The sequence below is a fragment of the Pomacea canaliculata genome, linkage group LG1, assembly GCF_003073045.1.
Source record: "Pomacea canaliculata isolate SZHN2017 linkage group LG1, ASM307304v1, whole genome shotgun sequence".
In the NCBI taxonomy this organism is placed as follows: Eukaryota; Metazoa; Mollusca; class Gastropoda; order Architaenioglossa; family Ampullariidae; genus Pomacea; species Pomacea canaliculata.
In genome coordinates this window covers 27117508-27140324 of record NC_037590.1, presented here as the reverse complement: position 1 = coordinate 27140324, position 22817 = coordinate 27117508, and the positions used below count along the sequence as shown (strand labels likewise).

The window sequence follows — 22817 nt, the reverse complement described above, 5'->3', positions numbered from 1 at the left end:
AGGTCAGTGTAGTTCAAACATCAATGAGCATAATCCCTTGGATGATTTTCTAAAATATTTGCTAGAAGATACACATTTAAAAAATAAATTTCCAATAAAAGATAGACATGCACATACTGATAGCATACGATAAAAATCATAATATTACTTATCTTGAATTTTATTATTACAAGATTAGAAATAGCGCTTGATAAATATCCTGAAACTCTTTTTGTCATTAATGTACATGAAAATGAGAAAAAAACAAACAAATGCGTTGTTTATAGACTGTTGACCCTACCACAAGGGATGGGTATCTACAATTTATACAGGTATACAATTATATATATATACCTAAATCACACATATTGACTTAAAATTAATGTAAAGTTAGACCTATAAATTTAAAATAAAACTGGTAAAACTGAATTTTTGCTGGTAGGAATTTTTAGACGTGGGTCTCCATCACTTGATTCTGCCAAATGTGTCCAAAGCCAAATCTAAACACTCAATTCTACATGAGACAAGAGGCAGTTAGCGGTCTAGAAGAAGGGGAACAAGTCGCCAAGCTTTGTGATGTTGTTATTTCCCTTTAACTTTCGCCTTAGGTGGGTAGGACGACATGAAGACCAACTGACATTTCTTCCTCCCCCTGTCGTGTGAATTCAAGTAGAAGAGCACGTAGTGCAGGAGGAGGGTTGCGTTTGACCGGTGGTCAGTGGGAATAAGAGAGCTGCAGACTTTCGTATCAAAACCATTGTCAGCTCTAATTATTCGCATGGGTTATCATAGATTAAAGCCTCGATCAGCTTCTATCCAAAAGCAGGAAGAGAGTGGTGGGTGCATCCCGGTACAGTAGTGCACCGCAGTCAGAAGCTCAGGGTTCAGATCTCGTTTCGGGACACTTCATGTACGTGACATTTGTTCCCAGGTCTGGGCGTCGGGGGTTTTCTCCTGGCACTCCGGCTTCCTGCCCCCTTCATTTTCCCCCATTTCATATCTAATTCGTCAAAACAATAACAAATTATCATGTCATTAAGTCGTTACTGTTGCTGTTACTGTTGTGTTACTGTTGTTGTTACTGTTGTTGTTACTGTTGTGACATTTCATGTCACTAATTCTGCCTGGATTTGGGTTTGGCATGTTAATCAGACTTTAACCAGGATTCCTGCTCATAGCACCGATAATAACTCTTATACTATCGACCTGCTTTGTATGTACTTCCGACTTATTAGGAGCGTTTAGCAGAATTAACCCCTGTAACCTGATATTAACCTGATAGTAACCTGATAGTTTGTGTCGTCATCATCTTTATTGTTACTTGCTGTTGCTGCTTACCTACAATTCTTCTGTTTTTTTAAGTACTGCTCTTTTCGCGTTTCGTTTCTGAATGCTTCTGTATATTTTACATCAAGGAACAAAATTCCTACAAGCCACACGAATCTGATTTTGATAGGAAATTGTATGATTTCGTGTCCAGTTTGGAGCTTTCTCCGCCTAAAGAGACTTTTCGCAGTTCTTTCCAGTTTTATCAAGTGGATTTGCACGCTCATGAGCTCATTAGTGCAGGCCCTCTCTCTCTCTGTCACACACACACCACACGTATTACACACACACGCACGCACAAAATACACAAACAGCAGAAGAGAGAGAGAGAGAGAAAAGAACCTGTAAACACAAGACAGAAGAAGGGAGAAAAATGGAATTGGTGAGTGAATGTACAAGAAATTGTCAGAAAATGGCGAACTTGCTTTATGACCCACTACCTACTGTTTTCATTATGCTTGCAAAAGTTTTGAAATAAACATTTCATATTTTCTACCTTCAGTAACATAACCGTTTTACATTTTTCTACCTTATACGGTATCAACGCTTGGCAATCCCTTACTTCATTTCCATCACTACTTCATTCGACAGCAGAAGTGAAGCCGAGGCTGCCACGTGAGATGCTATCGGAGGCAGGAGAGGAAAGAGCTGTTTCTTTACGCCTCGTGGCCCGGGGGAAGGCAATTTTTAACTGTAGTCCTGTCCTCCCGATGTCAGCGCAGAAGTGAACTGACAGTAAAGAGTCGCTAAAGCTGAATTCCGAAAATGTAAAGCCCTTTCCTGTAAACAAGAAAACAAATTTAAATTCCGTTTGCGTAGCTTAAATTGAAAGTCTAAAAAAAACTGGACAATATTTTTTAAGGATTGACAACCTCCCCGGAATTGTGTTAACAATCGTTCACAAACAGCACTTTGGGGAAAAGAATGGTTTTCATTCACATCACCCAATAGCAAAGCCCACAAACTGCTCAAGATTCTCCTCGTTGTGGGACGTGACGAAGTCTGAAGCTTGACAGCTTTAGGAGTTAAACTCAGTTACGAACCTGCCTTTTCTTAAACCTGCTTCAAGCTCAGCCTAAGCATAACACTTCTGCCCTTGCATCACGGAGACCTTGGTACAAAGTGCATCTTCTGTCCTGACCTTTTTATTAACCTTTTTATTATTTTCAGCTCAGAATTCGCACACAAAATCACACAGGCACACATTTCACAGTTTGCATTCTGATGTGTGCTTCCTTCATTGCGGCTTTGTTTTGTCTTCTATTTTCATTGCTCACCCCTAACTTTTCACTCCCACAGATCATGTGATATACTTCTTTCGATGAAAGTGTATAAAGTAAATTGGTCTGTTCAGCTATGTCAGTCCATTCTTTTCTGTTTGTTCTCGTAATCTCCCTCTTATCATCGTTTCTCTCTCGCTCTCTGTGTCAAAAGCATAATTTATATCAAAATGAGGCTTTAATTCGTAATAAATGAAATAACATTGTAAAACAGAGATAAAAACTAACTGTCATCAAGTAGAGAGCAGTGACACACTCTTTGATGTCTGTGACATCACGACTGTCCTTATCTATTGGAGTTCTCGCGAGCTGGTGGTGAAAGATGAGAGAAAACCTCGCGTGTGTCGTGATTGTCACGTGGACACTGCATCCGAGTGGTTTGTCTGAACACGTTTGTGGGGTTTTTTCGTCATGTCCCCCTGAAGTCAAAGCAAAATTTGGTAATTGTATTCAAATTATTCCAGAGATGTCCTCCCCAGTTATTTTTATTAATTTCCTCGCGTTTAGCGCTGACAGTTTTTACTTTTGAATTTGTATGCCGCTGCTGATAAAGATTCACGGCTTTTTTTAAAGGTCAATTTAAAAGTTTGGAAAAAACTTCAGGGATGTTCCTGAAAATTGTATCTGACAGGACAAATCTGACAGATTTTCTTTCATGTGTCCCACAATTTTTCTGCTTAGATTAGTTATTTGGCATTTATCCAATCCCTACATGCCCAGGGTCCATGGGACATATTTTTCTATCCCGTCCCATCCCGTCCCATGGCAATTTAGCCTGTCCCATCCCGTCCCCATCCCAGGGATGTTTACCATGGATTCCCATGGTATTTAAAAATCCTATGGACAACCACTTGAAACCACTTTTCGGCTTCTATTGTTCTATAATGTCCTGCTACTTCACATACAATAGATGATTCAGAGGAAAGATTTTAAAATCCTTGAAATGAAATAACAGTTAAATTTATTTTGCAATATCAAGTATTTTTTCGACTACCATGGGAAATCAAATGTGTGCTGTCCCATCCCATCCCATCCATACATGGGACGATTTCCATGGGATTCCCAATGGGATTCCCATTGCCTATGGACAACACTCTAATGCCTAAAATAAATTCTACCAGAGGAAATCTAATACTTACTATTACTAATGTATATAAATAATTTCAAAAAATACATAATAATGGGATTCTTCATATAACACATAATCCTCTTTGCCGCAGTTCTTATGCAATTTTTCTAAAAAACTGCAAGACACCAAACCACATAATAATATCAACCTTGTACAACAAGATTTCATATATACATTGCAGCTTGCAATACTGAAACATATAGTTTTTAATCGTTGAAATGCAGTAGACCAGAACTGCAAACCTACTAGAATATCTGGAAGAAAAATGTGGGCCATTAGGACCCCAAATACTTAAGTTTAAGAAAGAGCTCGGTGGTGGGGACCACAGCAAGCAGCATTGAGAATAGCGGAACAAAATTGAGAAATCCTGGGAGAGAGCAGGAAGCAGATGACACATTATTGGACAATAGCACGTAAGAAGGATAATGAAGTCAACAACTTTTTCATTTTCAAAGTTCCATCGCTATCTTAATAATGATTTAGTTTATTCGATGAAAGCGGGGCCTGCTTTAAGCAAAACAAGCAAATAATGTTGGCCCCATCTCAGCTCGTTTGGACGTTTTCGCTTAGCTTTACTTATTCCAAACACCATCACCCTGGCTTACTTTTCTGAATCGCTTCTTCTCGAAGAACTTAATCTCCAATACTATGCCTAACAGGGACTACGAAAAAGACTTTGCAGCTCTACCAGCGGCAGTTTGGGGCGATACTGAGTGATGGCTGTCCATCTACTTCAGAATGTTTGTTCTTAACTAAACCAAGAGGCTTCGTTATTAACATGCATGCAATTCAGTGTAGGCAAATTATGCCGAGGCAAATTGCGCGGCGGACCTGAAGAGCCGCCTCCTGCTGCAGGTTTTTTCCCCATGGTTGTGGCTGCTGTTGCCGGCAGTTAATAAAACATTAAATGTCACAGGTGATAACCAAACTTTCTTGGTAGGACAGGGATAGAATGTTGATATAAGTTCGCAGAGAATTTAGCCTGCAACCAAAAATGTTTTATACACAAATCTGTACCATCATCACCACTGTCGTCATATTTATCATCATCAGCTGTCATCAATATTACCTTCATCTGCTTATTCGCAAGAAACGTAGAAAATTACCGAAGTGAATTTTCATTTTTATTTATCGAGTAATTTCCAGCAAGGAATCTCTCTATGTATTATTTATCTACCCATGCTTTTTCCTCTCTCTTCTGTCTCATAATAATCTATTCTCCAGTCTTTCAATGTGACCAAGGATTATGATCAATGTAACGTAAGGAAGTTTGAAAACGTTCGATAATTTACATACGTATATATTACCTCTTAACCAGTCTTCCAGCCAATCGTGAAAGAATTTATCCTAGAGGCAGAAGCCTGATTTCTTTTTTTCTTTTTAGCCCTCCTCCTGCCTCTTACCGGCTATTCTGGGATGTCTTCCAACTCACTGGGGCCCCAATCTTGACGACCGGCTTTTAATTGCTTGAATAAAACTCGACAGGAAAATATGCTCTTACGTGAAACTGCGACAGCAAGGTACATGCAGCACTGAGTAATATAGTCACGATCTCTACCCAGACTCACACCGAAAAGCACGGTAACCTCCCTTCTCCACGGGAAATGACGAAACGGGAGAGAGAGGTGGGGAGAGGAATAGAGGATATAGATAAACAAAGAGAACAATACGAGCCCAGGCACGAGAGAAAATAGACAGGACCGACAGAAAAGAGATATACGGGAACGCAAAGGAAACGCAAGAATGGAGAGAGAAGAGAAGAAAAAGAGAACAGAGAGATAGAAAAGGGGACTGGGGAACATAGCAGACGCGGACAACAAGAGAGTAAGAGGTAGGGCGAGAGACTGAGAGAAAAAGACCACTGAGCAGAAAGACTTCTATCCTCCTTCGAACCAGACTACTGTCATGGTCAGGACACCTAGAATGTATTTCCACAAACACAAAACAAAAACCACTAGAGATATAAAATACAGGACGTCGGAGAAGGATACACCTACACACTGCGGAACAGCCGCAAATAACACAAACAAAGACAATGAAATTTTCAAACTTTATTTTTATTGCTTTTTGTCTTTCTTTTATCTCCTCTTTCTTTCCTCAGTACACCACTGTTAGTTTGGCTCTAGTATTGGTTTGTTTCATTTTGACAACTCCAAAGGAAAAGGAGTAAGAGAGGAAAAAGAGCAACAACAATAACAACAAATTTATAGTTTGCAACTGAAACTCATTTAATTTTATTTGCAAGCTTTTCAAAACCTTCCCCCTTCATCTCATGATTCACAAACTTACAAAGAATTCAAGTTTCTTATCTTGCAGGTGAAGTACAGGCCTATACAAACAAAATCAGTGGCTGAAGGCACTGGTCATTCACATGCGATTAATCAATAAACAAAAACCTGCAGTATATCAGCCAAAGACACTAACTCCCAAATTCTACAAACAATGGAAACAACACAAAAATTTAACACACTGCACTGGTCCTACAGTTAGACTCACGCACTCTGACACGCTGCCGGGCCATGCGATATAAGGATAAACGCAACGGCATAATATAATCAGCACTTACTAACATCTGAAGTTGAGTGATTTGCCTTTAGCCTTCTTTAAGATGTTGGGCAATCTTCGGCCATCTGTTACAACAACAATAATTAGTTTGATTTGCATTTATTTCAACAGCAGTTCCTTTGGTTGAACAAGAGAAAAACATGAACACACCATTATCACACATGACTTAAAGTACCATTATCTTAAGATGTTATTCCTTTGTGTTCAATAATTTCATCAGACTTTGTCTAGGACTGTGTGACTCCCCACTTGATAATCAATATACATCTATTTAATGAATAAAATACCTTATAAGCACGATAAGAAAGATCGTGAGAGAATATATTGCACATGGTCCTTTAATGTTTTGTAGGGGTTGCAGACGATGTATTGATTCACTTCCAACTGCTTTTTCACTGCCGATGACATTCTGGGATTTTGCCTTGCCTTTTCCCATTTCCCTTCTTAAGTTCTCAATACATACTTCAGTCAGTCAGTTATGCCCGCTTCGCCCCCATCCTGGTGCATAGGCCATCGCGAACCGCCCGTCCAAACGCCTCCTGTCCTGGGCTTACCGCACCAGCTGACCCCATCCAAATCCGGTGAGCTTTGGTGTCGGCGCGAGGTCCCGTCTCCAAGGTGTTTCTCGCCTTCCTCGCTTCTCTTTCCCTGGGGGTTCCATGTCAGCGACTTCTTGTGACGTTGGCGGTGTTGTATTCCTTAGGGTGGTCAGCCAACCCCATCTATCTCCGGCAGCATTTCCTCTCTATTTCAGGCTGTTGGTTTCGTTCTCTCCCAGTATCTCGCTGCGGGAAATTTACATCATTAAGATACCATTGAGTGAAGTGAGAGAGACTGTGAGTTGAGAGGTGTGAGTGTGGAGTGTGATAGAGTGAAGTTGAGAAGTGTGATGTGAGAGAAAGTGAGTGAGAGTAGTGAGTTAGTGTGAGAGTGAGTGAGTGTGAGAGAGTGAGTGTGAGTGAGAGTGTTGTTGAGGAGTCGAGAAGTGAGTTGAGTTGGGTGAGTGTGAGAAGAGTGAGTGAGGAGTGAGTGAGACGTGATCGTGAGTGAAAGTGTCGAACGCAGACGCACGCAGAGATCTCGAGCATCGCCAGCATAGATAGAGAAGATGAAACGTGGAAGTGCAGTGAGAGTGAGTGAGGGTGATGAGTGAGTGAGAGTAGGAGGTGTGAGAGTTGAGTGAGAGTGTGTGAGAGTGTGTCGAGAGTGGGTGAAGTGTGAGAGAGGAGTCGAGACGTTGAGTGAGAGTGTGTGAGAGTGAGAGCTGTGAGAGAGTGAGAGTAGAGTGAGAGGTGTGAGGTTTTAGAGTTGAGAGAATGTGAGTGAGTGAGTGTGAAGAGTGAGGAAGTGTAAGAGAGTGATTGGGAAGTGCAATGAAGAGAGAGTGAGTGCAGAGAGAGTGGAGTGAGTGAGAGAGAGTTGTGTTCGAGAAAGTTGAGTGAGAGTTTGTGAGTGTAAGAGTGAGTGTGAGAGAGGAGTGTGAGTGAGAGTGGTTGGTGTGAGAGAGTGAGTGAGCAGTAAGTGAGTGAGACGTGAGTGAGTGCGGTATTGAGTGTGAGAGAGAGTGAGTGTTAAGTTGAGTGAGAGTGAGTGAGAGTGAGTGAGAGTGAGTGAGAGTGATGGGAAGTTGAGAGTGTGTGAAGAGTGAGAGTGATGAGAGTGTTGAGGAAGTGAGCAGTGAGTTGGAGAGATGTGAGTGTGAGAGAGAGCATGAGAGAGTGAGCATAGAGAAGAAGATGAGCTGTAGAGAGAGTGAGTGAGTGAGAGTGAGTGAGTGTGAGTGAGTGAAGTTAGTGTGGTGTGTGTGAGTGAGTGAGAGAGTGAGTGTGAGTGAGTGAGTGTGTGTTGAGTGGAGTGTGAGGAGAGTGAGTGAGAGTGTTAGAGAGTGTGTGACGTGAGTGAGAGTGTGTCAAGAAGATGAACGTGTGAGAGAGAAGTGCAGTGAGCAGTTGTGAGTGAGTGGGAATGTGAAGACGTGAGTAAGTGAGTGAGTGATGTGAGTGGAGAGTGACGTGAGAGTGACGTGCAACCGTGGGTGTGAGTGAGTGAGAAGTGAGTGAGAAGTAGAGAGTGAGTGTGAGAGGAGTGGTAGTGAGAGTGAGTAGAGTGTGTCGAGTGTGAGAGAGTGAGTGTGAGTGAGAATGAGGGAGTTGAGCTGAGAGAGTGATTGTAAGTGTGGTGAGAGTGTGAAGTGTGAGAGAGTGAGTGTTGAGAGAGTGAGTGAGGAGTAAGGTGTGAGTAAGTGAAGTGAGTGAAGTGGGAGTGAGTGTGATGTAGTGAGAGAGAGGAGAGAAGTGAGTGTTAGTGGAGTGTGAGAGAAGTGAGTAGAGGAGTAGAGTGATGAAAGGTGTTAGGGGTTGTTGTGAGAGTGAGTGAGAGTGTGTGAGAGTGAGTGAGAGTGTGACGTGAGTGAGTGTGAAGTGAGTGTGAGAGTGAGGAGTGAGTGTGAGAGTGAGTGTGAGAGGAGTAGTGAGTGAGAGTGAGAGTAGTGAGTTGTGAGTGTAGTGCAGAGTGATGAGTGAGTGAGGTTGTGAGAGTGAGTGAGTGGAGAGAGAGTTTAGAGTGAGTGAGGAGTGAGTGAGAGTGTGTAAGAGTGAAGTGTGAGAGGAGTGAGTGAGAGTGAGTGTGAGTGAGTGTGAGAGTAGTGAGAGAGTGAGTGGGAGTGTGGAGTGTAGAGAGTAGTGAGAGTGAGTGAGTGAGTGGAGTGAGAGTGAGAGAGTGGTGAGAGTGATGAGTGTGAGAAGTGGTGAGAGTGTAGTGAGATGAGAGTGAGTGAGTGTTTTAGAGAGTGTGTGAGTGAGTGGTGAGTGAGAGTGTGTGAGATGAGTGGGTGAGGGTGAGTGGGTGTCGAAGAGTGAGTAAGTGAGTGAGAGTGACGTGAGTGTCGAGAGTGACTGGAGTGAGTGAGAGTGAGTGGTGATGTGAGAGTTGAGTTGTGACGAGTTGAGTGTGAGTGGTGAGTCGTGAAGTGCAGTGAGTGTGAGAGAGTGTGAGTGAGTTTGTGAGTGTCTGAGAGTGGTGTTGAGAGTGTAGTGTGAGAGTGGAGTGTGGAGTGAGTGAGTGATGTGTGGGAGTGAGTGAGTGAGGATAGAGTGTGAGAGAGGTGAAGTGAGTGGAGAGTGATGAGTGTAGTAGAGTGAGGAGTTGGAGAGGAGAGCGAGTGGAGTGAGTGAGTGATTGAGTGAGTGAGTGAGATGAGTGTGGAATTAGTGAGTGAGAGTGATGAGTGTGAAAGAGTGAGTGAGAGTGTGTTGAGTGTGAGAGATGTGACAGTGAGAGTGAGCTGAATGTGAGAACTGAGTGTCGGAGATTGAGAGAGGGTTGGAGTGTGAGAGAGTGAGGTTGAAGTGCATCGTGAGAGTGGAGTGTGAACGTGAGTCGTGAAGGAGGTGAGGGGAAGTGAGCTGTGATGTGAGTGTTGAGGAGAAGTGGAGTGAGTGAGAGTGAGTGAAATGAGTTTGAGTGTGGAGAGGTGAGTGAGAGTGTGCAGTTTAGTGGGTGTGAGATGAGTACAGTGAGTGAGAGTGAGTGAGTGTTGAGAGTGAGTGTGAGTGAGTAAGAGTGAGTGAGGTTGAGAGTGGATGAGGTGTAGAGGGTGTGAGAAGAGGGTGAGAGTGAGAGTGTGTAAGAGGAGGTGTGAGAGAGTGACAGTGAGTTGTGAGTGAACAGTGTGAGTGAGTTGAGGGTGGAGTAATAAGTGAGTGAGAGTGATGAGTCGTGGGTGAAGAGTGAGTGAGAGTGTGTGAGTGTCTGAGAGATGTGAGTGAGAGTGAGTCGAATGTGAGGTGAGTTGAGAGTGAGGAGTGAGTGAGTGTAAGGTGATGTGAGGTGAGAGCTGAGTGAGAGTGAGTGAGAGTGTGTAAGAGTGAGAGTAGTGGAGATGATTAGGAGAGTGTGTGAGAGTTAGGAGTGTAGAGAAATGAAGGAGAGGGTGAGTGAGTGGGTGTGAGAGTGAGTAATGTGAGTGAGAGTCAGTGAGTGTGAGTGAGTGAATGGGGAGAGTGAGCTTGTGAGAGTGAGTGAGTGAGAGTGAAGAGTGAGTATGAGTGAGAGAGTGAGTGGTGGAGAGTGAGTGTGAGAGTGTAGTGGTGTGGAGAGAGTGGAGTGAGTGTGACAGAAGTGGTGAGAAGAGAGTTGAGTGAGGTGAGTGAAAGTGTTAGGGGTGTGTTGAGAGTGATGCTGAGAGTGTGTGAGAGGAGGGGAGTGTGAGTGAGTGCGGTGTGGAGAGTGAGTTAATGAGTGCAGAGTGGAGTGAGTCGTGAGAGTGGAGTTGTGAGAGTTGAGTGAGTGTTGAGAGTGAGTGTAGAGTGGTTGCAGTGACGCTGAAGAGTCGAGAGCAAGTGAGTAGTTGAGGGTGAGCAGTGAGAGAGTGGCATGAGTGAAGTGTGAGTCGTGGTAGTGTGAGGAGAGTCAGTGAGAAGTCCACGCATATCAAACCCCACACCAAAGCTGAGTGTGAGAAGAAGATGGGGTGTTTGCTGAGTCGAGAGTGAGTAGTGCTGATGTGGCAGTGGAGAGTGAGAGAGTGTTAGAGAGTCAGTGCCTGTCCGAGCAAGCCGATTAGGAGAGCTCAATACACCGTAGGCACGGTGCAACAAAGTGGAACGCCGAGAAACAGATGATCGAGTAAACCGTAAGATGATAGAACGTGAAAAACAAGAAGGAGTTGTAGTTGTGGAGTGAGTAAGGAAATCGACAGTGAGAAGTGTGCATGTGAGAACTGCACGCTAGTGACAAAAAACCACCACACAACGAGAGAGATGTGAGGATAAGAGTGAGAGATAAGAGTGAGAGAGTGGTGTGAAGAAGTGGGAGTAATGCTCCGGCCAGTGGTAGAGAGATGGAAAGTGAGTGAAAAAGTGATGAGTTAGCGTCGAGCAGTGTTGAGTTGTGAGGTTGTGGAGTGGAGTGGAGGAGTGAGTGAGTGGAGAGGTGAGTGAAGAGTAGTGTGAGGTGATGTGAGGTGAGTGAGAGAGGGTAGTGAGTGAGAGTGTGAGGGAGTAGTGGAGGAGTGAGTGAGAGGTGGGAGTGGAAAGTGTTTAGGGGGTGTGAGAGTGAGTGAGAGTGTGTGAAGGGAGTGAGTGAGAGTGGAGTGAGTGGGGTGTTGAAGAGTGATGTAAGTGAGTGAGATGAGTGAGTGTGAGGAGTGGGAGAGTGAGTGGAGTGGAGAGAGTGTGATGAGTGAGATGTGAGTGTGAGGTGAGTTGAGGTGAGGTGAGTGAGTGATGTTGAGAGAGTGAGTGGAGAGTGTGAGGTGGTAATTGAGTGAGAGGTGTTGAGATGAGTGACGTGGAGTGAGAGTGTGGTGGGTAGTGTTGAGAGGTGTGAGGAGTGAGTGATAGAGTGAATGAGTGAGTGTGATGTGGGTTAGTGTGGGAGAGTCAGTTTAGGAGGGTGAGGATGGAGAGATGGATGTGTGAGTGTGTGAAGTGAGTGTGTGAGTGAGAGAGTGGTGAGAGTGTTTAAGAGTGGTGTGAGAGAGGAGTGAGAGGAGGGTTGAGATGAGAGTGTGAGGTGAGTGGTGTGTGATGTAGTGAGTGAGCGTGAGAGAGTGGGTGGAGTGAGTGGTGTGGAAAGTGAGTGAGAGGTTCAGTGGTGAGTTGAGTGTAAGAGTGGTAGTGAGAGTGAGAGATGTGAGAGTAGATGGAGTGTGAAGAGTGAGTAGAGAATGTCGGAGAGTGGTGAGAGAGGAGTGAGAGTGTGAGGAGTGAGTGGAGAATGAGTGAGAGTGAAGTGAGTGGGTGTTGAGAGTTTGAAGTGAGTGAGGAAGTGAGTAGTAGTGAGAGTGAGTGTGGGATGTAGTGAGAGTGAGTGAGTGTGAGTTGTGGAGAGTGAGTGAGTGAGGAGTAGAGTGAGAGAGTGATGTGCAGTGAGAGTGAGTGAGTGGTTGAGTGTGGGAGTGTTGAGTGTGAGAGTGGTGTGAGTGAGGTGAGTGAGTGGAGTGAGTGTGAGTGATGTGAGAGTGAAGATGTAGTTGGTAGCTGTGAGAAGTCAGTTGAGAGGTGAGGGAGTGAGATTGAGAGTGAGTGTGTGTGAGTGGGTGTGAGTAGAGTGAGAGGAGTGAGTGAGAGTGCTTAGAGAGTTGTGTGAGACGTGAAGAGAGTTGAGTAGTGTGAGAGTGAGTGATGGGTGAGAGTGCGTGCAGTGTGAGAGGAGGAGGTTGAGTGGCTTGAGAATGTGATGATGCGAGTGAGAGAGAAGGTGGGTGTGAGGTGAGAGTGAGTGAGAGTGAGTGGAGAAGTGTGTTGAGAGTGGAGTGAGATTTTCAGAGTGTTAGGAGAGTAGTGGAGTGTAAAGGAGTGTGAGAGTGAAGAGAGTGAGTGAGAGGGTGAGAGTTGGAGTTGTGAGAGAGTAGTGAGAGTGAGTTGAGGAGTGAGTGAGAGTGAGTGTGAGTGGGTGAGAGGTAGTGTGAAGATTGAGTGTGAGTGGGTGAGTGAGCAGGTGTGAGTGAGTGATGTGAGAGTGAGTTGAAATTGAAGTGAGTGGGGTGTGAGGTGATGGGAGGAGTGTGAGTGAGTGGGTGTGAGATGTGGTAGGATGAGAGAGTCAGTGAAGTGAGTGAGTGTGAGAGAGTGAGTGTGAGTGAGTGTGAAGAGTGAGTAGTTGAGTGCAGTGAGGTGAGAGAGTGACGAGATGAGTGTGAGTGGTGTGAGTGAGCTTGAGAGTGAGAGTGAGGTGTGAGAGTGAGTGTGAGGTTGAGTGAGAGAGTGAAGTGAGTGAGTGAGGGGAGAGTGAGTGAAAGAGTTGTGTAGAGTGAGAGTGTGGAGAGAGGATGTGAGTGTGTGAGAGTGAGTGAAGTGTGAGAGTGAGTGAGTGTGTGTGAGTGAGTGAGTGAGAGTGAGGTGAGTGACGAGTGTGAGAGTGAGTGTGAGAGTGCTGTTTGAGTGTGAGAGAGTGAGTGAGAGGCAGTGAGTGATGAGTGAGTGAGAGACGTGAGTGAGTGAGTGTGAGAGGTGAGTTGTAAGAGTCGTGAGAGTGTGAGTGTGAGTGAGAGTGTGTGAGAGTGTGAGTGGAGAGTGAGTGAGGTGTGAGTGAGTGTTAGAGAGTGAGTGAGAGGGTGAGTGAGGGGTGTGTGAGTGAGTAAGAGTGAGAGGTGAGTGAGGAGTGTGTGTGTGAGAGTGGTTGAGTGAGTAAAACAAGTGAGTGTGAGAGTGCTGAGAGAGTGAGTGAGTGATAGATCAGTTTGAGTGAGTGAGAGTCAGAGTGATAATGTGAGTGATGAGAGTGAGAGAGTGAGTGAGTGTGGAGAAGTGGAGTGTGAGAGTGAGAGTGAGTGAGAGTGGAGAGAGTGTAGTGAGAGTAGAGTTGAGAGGAGTGTGAGAGAGTGAGAGTGAATCGAGTTAGAGAGTGTGGTAGGGTAGTGAGTCAGTGAGAGGGTGCAGTGAGTGTGAGAGAGTGAGTGTGATGTGAGTGAGTGGAGTGAGTGTAGTGAGTGAGTGAGAGTGAGTGTGAGTATTGAGTGGGTGAGAGAGAGAGTGAGAGTGTGAGAGTTGAGGAGTGTGGAGAGTGAGGTGAGAGTGAGTGAGATGTGTGGAGAGAGTGGAGATGAGTGTGAGAGTAGTGAGCGTGAGCGTGAGGAGTGATGTGAGGAGGTAGAGTGATCGATTGAGATGTGGTGTGTGAGGGAGAGTCAGTGAGAGTGAGTGAAGTGTAGAGAGAGGAGTAGTGAGTGAGTAGTGTGTAGTGAGTGTTGAGTGAGGTGAGAGTGAGTGAGAGTGTTTAGAGAGTGTGTGAGGAGTGAGAGAGAGTGGTTGAGAGTGTGATGAGAGTGTGAGTGAGTGGGGTGTGAGAGTGAGTTGAGTAGAGTGAGAGTGTGAGAGTGGTGAGAGTGAGTGAGTTGGAGAGTGAGTTGAGTGAGAGTGATGAGGTTGAGAGTGGTAGTGAGTGAAGTTGAGTGAGAGTGAGTGAGTGTGAGGAGTTGAGTGAGAGTGAGTGTAGTGTGAGAGTGGTGTGTGAGTGGAGTGTGAGTGGAGTGGTGAGTGCAGAGTGAGTGTGAGTGACGGTGAGTGAATGTGGAGTGTGAGGTGGACGGAGTGTGTGTGAGAGTGTAGAGAGTGAGGTGAGATGGTAGTGGGAGTGTGAGTGTGAGTGAGTGGAGTGAGTGAAGTGAGTGTGAGTGTGAGTGAGTGAGTGAGTGAGTGAGTGAGTGAGTGAGTGAGAGGAGTTGAGGTGGGTGACGTGAGTGGAAGTGAGAGTGTGAGTGTGGAGTAGGTGGTGAGTGGTGAGAGTGAGGAGTGAGAGTGTGTGAGAGTTGAGTAGAGTGTGGAGTGGTGGGGTGTGAGTGAGTGTGAGAGTGAGTGAGTGTGAGTGTGAGAGTGAGTGTGAGTGAGTGAAAGTGAGTGTGAGGTGTGAGAGTGAGAGTGATGTGTGAGTCTGAGGTGAGTTCGTGAGTGAGTGATGTGAGAGTGAGAGTGGTGAGAGTTGAGAGAAGTGAGTATGAGTGAGAGAGTGATGAGTGAGGAGTGAGAGTGATGTGAAGGTGACGTGTGTTGAGAGTGAGAGTGTGAGTGAGCAGAGTGAGTGTGATGAGTGAGAAGTGAGGTGAGTGTGGTCGTGCAGTGAGTGTGAGAGAGTGAGTCGTGCACGTGTGTGATGAGAGTGAGTGAGTGAGAGAGTCAGTTGAGAGAGTGGATGAGTAGAGTGTGTGTGAGAAGTGAGGATGTGAGAGAGTGAGAGTGTGTGAGTGAGAAGGAATGTGAGAGAGTGTGAGTGTGTGAGATGTGAGTAAGAAAGTGTGTGAGAGTGTGAGAGAGTGAGTGAGTGAGTGTGTGATGAGTGTGGAGTGAGACAGAGAGTGAGTGTGAGTGAGGGTGAGTGTGAGTGTGAGTGTGTGTGTGAGCTGAGTGAGAGTGTGAGTGAGTGAGTGAGAGTGAGAGTGTGTGAGTGTGAGTGGGAGTGAGTGCGAGGTGAGAGTGAGTGAGTGAGTGTGATTGAGTGAGTGTGAGAGTGAGTAGAGTGAGTGAGAGGTCGAGTGAGTGAGAGTGCGTGAGTGAGAGTGTGAAGTGAGTGAGTGAGTGACAGGTGAGAGAGTGAGTGAGTGAGTGAGTGAGCAGTGAGTGAAGTGAGTGTGAGAGAGTGAGAGTGGAGAAGTGAGTGAGTGAGTGAGTGAGAGTGAGTGTGAGTGAGTGAGAGAAGAGGAGTGTAGAGAGTGAGAGTGAGATGAGTGAGAGAGTGAGAGGAGTGAGTGTGAGAGGAGTGAGAGTGAGAGCTGAGGAGTGTGAGTGAGTGAGTGTAGTGAGTGTGAGAGTGTGAGTGAGTGAGAGAGTGTGAGTGAGAGTGTGAGAGTGAGTGTGAGAGAGTGAGTGAGAGTGAGTGAGAGTGGAGTGAGTGAGTGTGAGATGAGTGAGTGTGTGAGAGTGAGAGTGAGTGAGTGTGAGTGAGACGTGAGAGTGAGTGAGAGTGTGATGAGTGAGTTGAGTGAGTTGGAGTGAGAGTGAGTGTGAGGTGAGTGAGAGAAGAGAGTGTGAGTGAGAGTGTGAGGTGAGTGAGTGTGAGTTGAGTGAGAGTGTGTGAGAGTGAGTGAGTGAGAGTGTGTGAGTTGTGAGTGTGAGAGTGTGAGTGAGGAGGTGAGTGTGTGGAGGGGGTGAGTGTGAGTGAGGAGAGTGAGTGAGTGAGAGTGAGTGAGAGTAGAGTGAGTGAGTGTGAGTGAGTGTGAGAGAGTGAGTGGTGAGAGAGAGTGGAGTGTGAGAGTGAGTGAGAGTGAGTGAGTGAGTGAGTGAGTGAGTGAGAGCAGTGATGTGAGGAGTGTGAGTGTGAGGGAGTGAGTGGAGTGCGAGAGTGAGTGTGAGTGAGTGAGTGTGAGTGCAGTGAGTGTGAGGGAGTGAGTGAGAGAGAGTGTGAGAAGTGAGAGTGTGTGAGACTGAGTGAGAGGAGTTGAGTGAGTGTGAGTCATGGAGTGAGTGGAGTGAGTGGAGGAATGAGAGTGAGTGCAGTGTGAGTGAGAGAGTTGGCAGTGAGTGAGTGGATGAGTGAGTGAGTGAGTGAGAGTGGAGTGTGAGTGCGTGAGTGAGGTGAGATGAGAGTGTGAGTGAGTGTTGTGTGAGAGGTGAGTGAGAGTGAGAGTGAGTGAGTGAGTGAGAGTGCAGTGAGTGAGTGAGTGAAGAGAGTGAGTGTGAGTGAGTAATGAGTGAGGTGTGAGTGTGGTGATAGTGTGAGAGTGAGAGTGAGTGTGAGTGTGAGACAGAGAGTGAGTGTGAGTGAGAGTGAGTGAGTGTGAGAGAGTTAGTGAAGTGTTCAGAGTGTGAGTGAGGTGAGGGTGTTGAAAGAGTGAGAGTGTGTGAGAGGTGTGAGAGTGAGAGAGAGTGAGTGTGACGAGAGTGAGTGAGAGAGTGTGAGTGTGGTGAAGAGTGAGTGAGTGTGAGAGTGGTCGTGAGAGAGTGGGGGAGTGTGAGTGAGTGAGAGTGAGTGAGAGTGTTGAGAGTGTGTGAGAGTGTGAGTGGAGTGGCAGTTAGTGAGTGTGAGAGAGTGAGTGAGAGTGAGTGAGTGTGAGAGTGAGTGTGAGTGAGTGTGAGGTGAGTGTGGAGAGTGAGAGTGTGAGTGAGTGAGTGAGTGAGAGTGAGAGAGTGACTGAGAGTATGTGAGAGTGGAGTGAAGAGTGAGTAGAGTGAGGTGAGACGTGAGTGAGTGAGTGAGTGAGTGTTGAGAGTGAGAGTGAGTGAGAGTGAGAGTGAGTGAGTGTGAGAGTGTGAGAGAGTGCGTGAGTGAGAGTGAGTGTAGTGTGAGAGGAGTGAGTTGAGAGTGTGAGAGTGTGTGAGTGAGTGAGAGTGAGTGAGAGTGAGTGTGAGAGAGTGTGAAGTGAGAGAGTGAGTGTGAGTGAGTGAGTGTGAGAGAGTGAGTGTGAGTGAGTGGAGTGAGTGACAGAGTGAGTGGAGTGAGTGTGAGTCTAGAGAGAGTGAGTGTGAGTGAGTGAGGGAGTGTGTGAGAGTGAAGTGAGTGAGTGTGAGATGATTGAGAGTGAGTGAGAGTGAGTGTGAGGTGAGTGTGATTGAGTGAGAGTGAGTGTGAGTGAGAGGTGAGTGAGATGAGAGTGAGTGAGTGTGAGTGTGAGAGTGAGTGTGAGAGAGTGAGTGAGAGTGTGAGAGTGAGTGAGAGTGAGTTGAGAGGTGAGTTGTGAGAGTGAGAGTGAGTGTGAGCGTGAGAGTGAGAGTGAGTGAGAGTGAGTGAGTGTGAGAGAGTGAGTGAGTGTGAGAGTGAGGAGAGTGAGTGAGAGAGTGAGTGAGTAGTGTGAGCGGAGTGAGTGTGAGAGTGAGTGAGAGTGAGAGTGAGAGAGTGAGAGAGAGTGAGTGAGTGAGAGTGAGTGAGTGTGAGAGTGAGGTGAGAGTGAGAGAGAGTGAGTGAGAGAGTGAGTGAGAGAGTGAGTGAGAGAGAGTGTGAGAGTGAGACTGAGAGAGTGAGTGAGAGTGAGTGAGTGAGAGATGAGTGAGAGAGTGAGAGAGAGAGAGAACACTGCACGGAATAGAAAGGAATACATCCCTGGTTAGCCGCCGTTGGTTTGTTCGGCGTAGTCGCTGTCCTTTCCAAGCCAGCTGTTGTTGAGGTCGATGGTGTGATCGTCGTAGTCACCGAGCAACATCAGCTGACCACGTTGATGGCAGTGGTGGTCATGCCAGTCTGTTAATCCAGTCTCATTAGTCGAGAAATAGTTGGTAGAGTAACGACAGGGAAACTGTAACAACACAGTGTGTCAAAACAATAAGATATCTCTTACAGAAAAACACAATAAGGGAATACCATCGTAATACTCTGTATGCAATAACATGTTTAGTGTAAGTTGCAATTGTTTCTTTTATCTTTTGCTGCCTCAACGAAAAGATTATTAAGGGAGGAGAAATACATTTAGTTTTGTAAACAAGATGCTGATGTACCCTGTAAGTAATCCTGGTAGCCTCTGTTGCTTTACTCGGCGTGGTCACTGGCCGCCATAATCCGTGTCAGGTGATCGTTGATGTCTTGGTGGACAAAGTCGCTGTCCTTCCTAGCCACATGTTGTTGGTGTCAGTTGACAGTCGTAGTCACGTGCAGCATTAGGTAGAGCCATCAGTAGAGCCCCCCACTCTTGTCTTATCCAGTGCCCTTAGTCAAGAACACTTTGGTCGGTGTGACGAACAGGAAACTGTTAAAAAGTAAGCGGAGTGTGTCAAACAATTAGAAATCTCTTTAGTCCGAAATGACTGTTGTTAACAAAATAAATCGGATGCCATCATAATACTCTGTATGCGAAACGTGTTTCACTTTATCGACAAACTGAAGTGGGTTCATTATCGTGGTCATCTCGATTTACCAAGGGTAGACGGACAATAAGTTTGTTTTGAAAACTACGATGCCGGTGTACCTTGTTAATACAACTGTTTGGTAGCCGCTGTTGTTCTGGCGTGGTCACTGAGCGCAGTTAACCGAGTCTGTGTTGGTCGGTGTAGTCGCTGTCCTCTCCTGGCTAGTTGTTGTTGAGGTCGATGGTGTGGTTGCCGTAGTCATGAGCTCACGACGATGGTAGCTGCTTCCTCCTGGCTGTTTTCAAGCCAGTCCCAGACCAGAATGGATTGGAGGTAGGGGGGAGAGACTGGGGAAAATGAGAGTGAAAAGGGAAGAGAAACGACGAAGGGTGCAGGAATGGTGGGAGAATGAAAAGAGGGGTTACAAGAATGAAGACATGGAGAGGGGAGATAGTAGGTAAGGACAGGAGATTATAGGAAGGAGTGATGCTAAAGGATACGAATGAGAGAGAGAGAAAAGAATAGGAATAAGAATAGAAGGAACAGAAAAAAGAGATGACCAGACAACTGCTGATGATGAAGCGTAGAGTGCTCTGGCACTAACATGTGCCACCTCATGTCTCTCTCGTCCTATATATAGGCCGCACTGCTGTCTCGAGCTGAACAGCGCCTAACAAGGACCAACGCTTATCTACCAGCCTCGGGCTCTGTGTCTGCGACCAGACAACTGCTGATGATGAAGCGTAGAGTGCTCTGGCACTAACATGTGCCACCTCATGTCTCTCTCGTCCTATAGGCCGCACTGCTGTCTCGAGCTGAACAGCGCCTAACAAGGACCAACGCTTATCTACCAGCCTCGAGCTCTGTGTCTGCGACCAGACAACTGCTGATGATGAAGCGTAGAGTGCTCTGGCACTAACATGTGCCACCTCATGTCTCTCTCGTCCTATAGGCCGCACTGCTGTCTCGAGCTGAACAGCGCCTAACAAGGACCAACGCTTATCTACCAGCCTCGAGCTCTGTGTCTGTGACCAGACAACTGCTGATGATGAAGCGTAGAGTGCTCTGGCACTAACATGTGCCACCCCATGTCTCTCTTGTCCTATTGGCCGGACTGCTGTCTCGAGGACACAGCGCCTAACAAGGACCAACGCTTATCTACAGCCTCGAGCTCTGTGTCTGCGACCAGACAACTGCTTGATGCTGTCTCGATGAACGCCGTAGAGTGCTCTGGCACTAAACATGTGCCACCTCATGTCTCTCTCGTCCTATTGGCCGGACTGCTGTCTCGAGCGAACAGCGCCTAACAAGGACCAACGCTTATCTACCAGCCTCGAGCTCTGTGTCTGCGACCAGACAACTGCTGATGATGAAGCGTTAGAGTGCTCTGGCACTAACATGTGCCACCTCATGTCTCTCTCGTCCTATAGGCCGGACTGCTGTCTCGAGCTGAACAGCGCCTAACAAGGACCAACGCTATCTACCAGCCTCGAGCTCTGTGTCTGCGACCAGACAACTGCTGATGATGAAGCGTAGAGTGCTCTGGCACTAACATGTGCCACCTATGTCTCTCTCGTCCTATAGGCCGCCGCGACTGCTGTCTCGAGCTGAACAGCGCCTAACAAGGACCAACGCTTATCTACCAGCCTCGAGCTCTGTGTCTGCGACCAGACAACTGCTGATGATGAAGCGTAGAGTGCTCTGGCACTAACATGTGCCACCCATGTCTCTCTCGTCCTATAGGCCGCTGCTGTCTCGAGCTGAACAGCGCCTAACAAGGACCAACGCTTATTCTACCAGCCTCGAGCTCTGTGTCTGCGACCAGACAACTGCTGATGATGAAGCGTAGAGTGCTCTGGCACTAACATGTGCCACCCCATGTCTCTCTGTCCTATAGGCCGGACTGCTGTCTCGAGCTGAACAGCGCCTAACAAGGACCAACGCTTATCTACCAGCCTCGAGCTCTGTGTCTGCGACCAGACAACTGCTGATGATGAAGCGTAGAGTGCTCTGGCACTAACATGTGCCACCTCATGTCTCTCTCGTCCTATAGCCGGGACTGCTGTCTCGAGCTGAACAGCGCCTAACAAGGACCAACGCTTATCTACCAGCCTCGAGCTCTGTGTCTGCGACCAGACAACTGCTGATGATGAAGCGTTAGAGTGCTCTGCACTAACATGTGCCACCTCATGTCTCTCGTGTCCTATAGGCCGCACTGCTGTCTCGAGCTGAACAAGCGCCTAACAAGGACCAACGCTTATCTACCAGCCTCGAGCTCTGTGTCTGCGACCAGACAACTGCTGATGATGAAGCGTAGAGTGCTCTGGCACTAACATGTGCCACCTCATGTCTCTCTCGTCCTATAGGCCGCACTGCTGTCTCGAGCTGAACAGCGCCTAACAAGGACCAACGCTTATCTACCAGCCTCGAGCTCTGTGTCTGCCACCAGACAACTGCTGATGATGAAGCGTTAGAGTGCTCTGGCACTAACATGTGCCACCTCATGTCTCTCTCGTCCTATAGGCCGCACTGCTGTCTCGAGCTGAACAGCGCCTAACAAGGACCAACGCTTATCTACCAGCCTCGAGCTCTGTGTCTGCGACCAGACAACTGCTGATGATGAAGCGTAGAGTGCTCTGGCACTAACATGTGCCACCTCATGTCTCTCTTCGTCCTATAGGCCGGACTGCTGTCTCGAGCTGAACAGCGCCTAACAAGGCCAACGCTTATCTACCAGCCTCGAGCTCTGTGTCTGACCAGACAACTGGCTGATGATGAAGCGTAGATGCTCTGGCACTAACATGTGCCACCCCATGTCTCTCTCGTCCTATATATAGGCCGCACTGCTGTCTCGAGCTGAACAGCGCCTAAACAAGGACCAACGCTTATCTACCAGCCTCGAGCTCTGTGTCTGCGACCAGACAACTGCTGATGATGAAGCGTAGAGTGCTCTGGCACTAACATGTGCCAACCTCATGTCTCTCTCGTCCTATAGGCCGCACTGCTGTCTCGAGCTGAACAGCGCCTAACAACCTCATGGACCAACGCTCTATCTACCAGCCTCGAGCTCTGTGTCTGCGACCAGACAACTGCTGATGATGAAGCGTTAGAGTGCTCTGGCCACTAACATGTGCCAACCTCATGTCTCTCTCGTCCTATAGGCCGCACTGCTGTCTCGAGCTGAACAGCGCCTAACAAGGACCAACGCTTATCTACCAGCCTCGAGCTCTGTGTCTGTGACCAGACAACTGCTGATGATGAAGCGTAGAGTGCTCTGGCATAACATGTGCCAACCCCATGTCTCTCGTGTCCTATAGGCCGGACTGCTGTCTCGAGCGAACAGCGCCTAACAAGGACCAACGCTTATCTACCAGCCTCGAGCTCTGTGTCTGCGACCAGACAACTGCTGATGATGAAGCGTAGAGTGCTCTGGCACTAACATGTGCCACCCATGTCTCTCTCGTCCTATAGGCCGCACCTGCTGTCTCGAGCTGAACAGCGCCTAACAAGGACCAACGCTTATCTACCAGCCTCGAGCTCTGTGTCTGCGACCAGACAACTGCTGATGATGAAGCGTAGAGTGCTCTGGCACTAACATGTGCCACCCACATATAGGCCGCACTGCTGTCTCGAGCTTAACAGCGACTAACAAGGACCAACGCTTATCTTACCAGCCTCGAGCTCTGTGTCTGCGACCAGACAACTGCTGATGATGAAGCGTAGCACCACCCTGATCTTAGGCCGCACTGCTGTCTCGAGCTGAACAGCGCCTAACAAGGACCAACGCTTATCTACCAGCCTCGAGCTCTGTGTCTGCGACCAGACAACTGCTGATGATGAAGTTGCTCTGCTCCACACACCCCCATGTCTCGTCCTATAGGCCGGACTTGCTGTCTCGAAGCTCAGCGCCTAACAAGGACCAACGCTATCTACCAGCCTCCGAGCTCTGTGTCTCCAGACAACTGCTGACATGATGAAGCGTAGAGTGCTCTGGCACTTAACATGTGCCACCCCATGTCTCTCGTGTCCTATAGGCTGCACTGCTGTCTCGAGCTGAACAGCGCCTACAAGGACCAACGCTTATCTACCAGCCTCGAGCTCTGTGTCTGCGACCAGACAACTGCTGATGATGAAGCGTTAGAGTGCTCTGGCACATAACATGTGCCACACCATGTCTCTCTCGTCCTATAGGCCGGACTGCTGTCTCGGCTGAAACAGCGCCTAACAAGGACCAACGCTTATCTACCAGCCTCGAGCTCTGTGTCTGCGACCAGACAACTGCTGATGATGAAGCGTAGAGTGCTCTGGCACTAACATGTGCCACCC

General features: G+C 47.2%; 1 long non-coding RNA gene across 2 annotated transcripts; it reads right to left on the bottom strand.

Annotated features, from left to right (window-relative positions):
• Positions 1 to 17797: 17797 nt before the first annotated feature.
• Positions 17798 to 18895, bottom strand: LOC112571815. 2 transcript variants are annotated; one of them, XR_003100893.1, is made up of 3 exons: positions 18611 to 18895; positions 18144 to 18391; positions 17798 to 17944 (listed from the first exon to the last, which is right to left on the bottom strand). It is a non-coding gene; the product is annotated as an uncharacterized LOC112571815 (long non-coding RNA). The 2 variants fall into 2 exon arrangements; XR_003100892.1 differs by lacking the exon at positions 18611 to 18895 and having other exon boundaries at positions 18144 to 18585.
• Positions 18896 to 22817: the final 3922 nt, after the last annotated feature.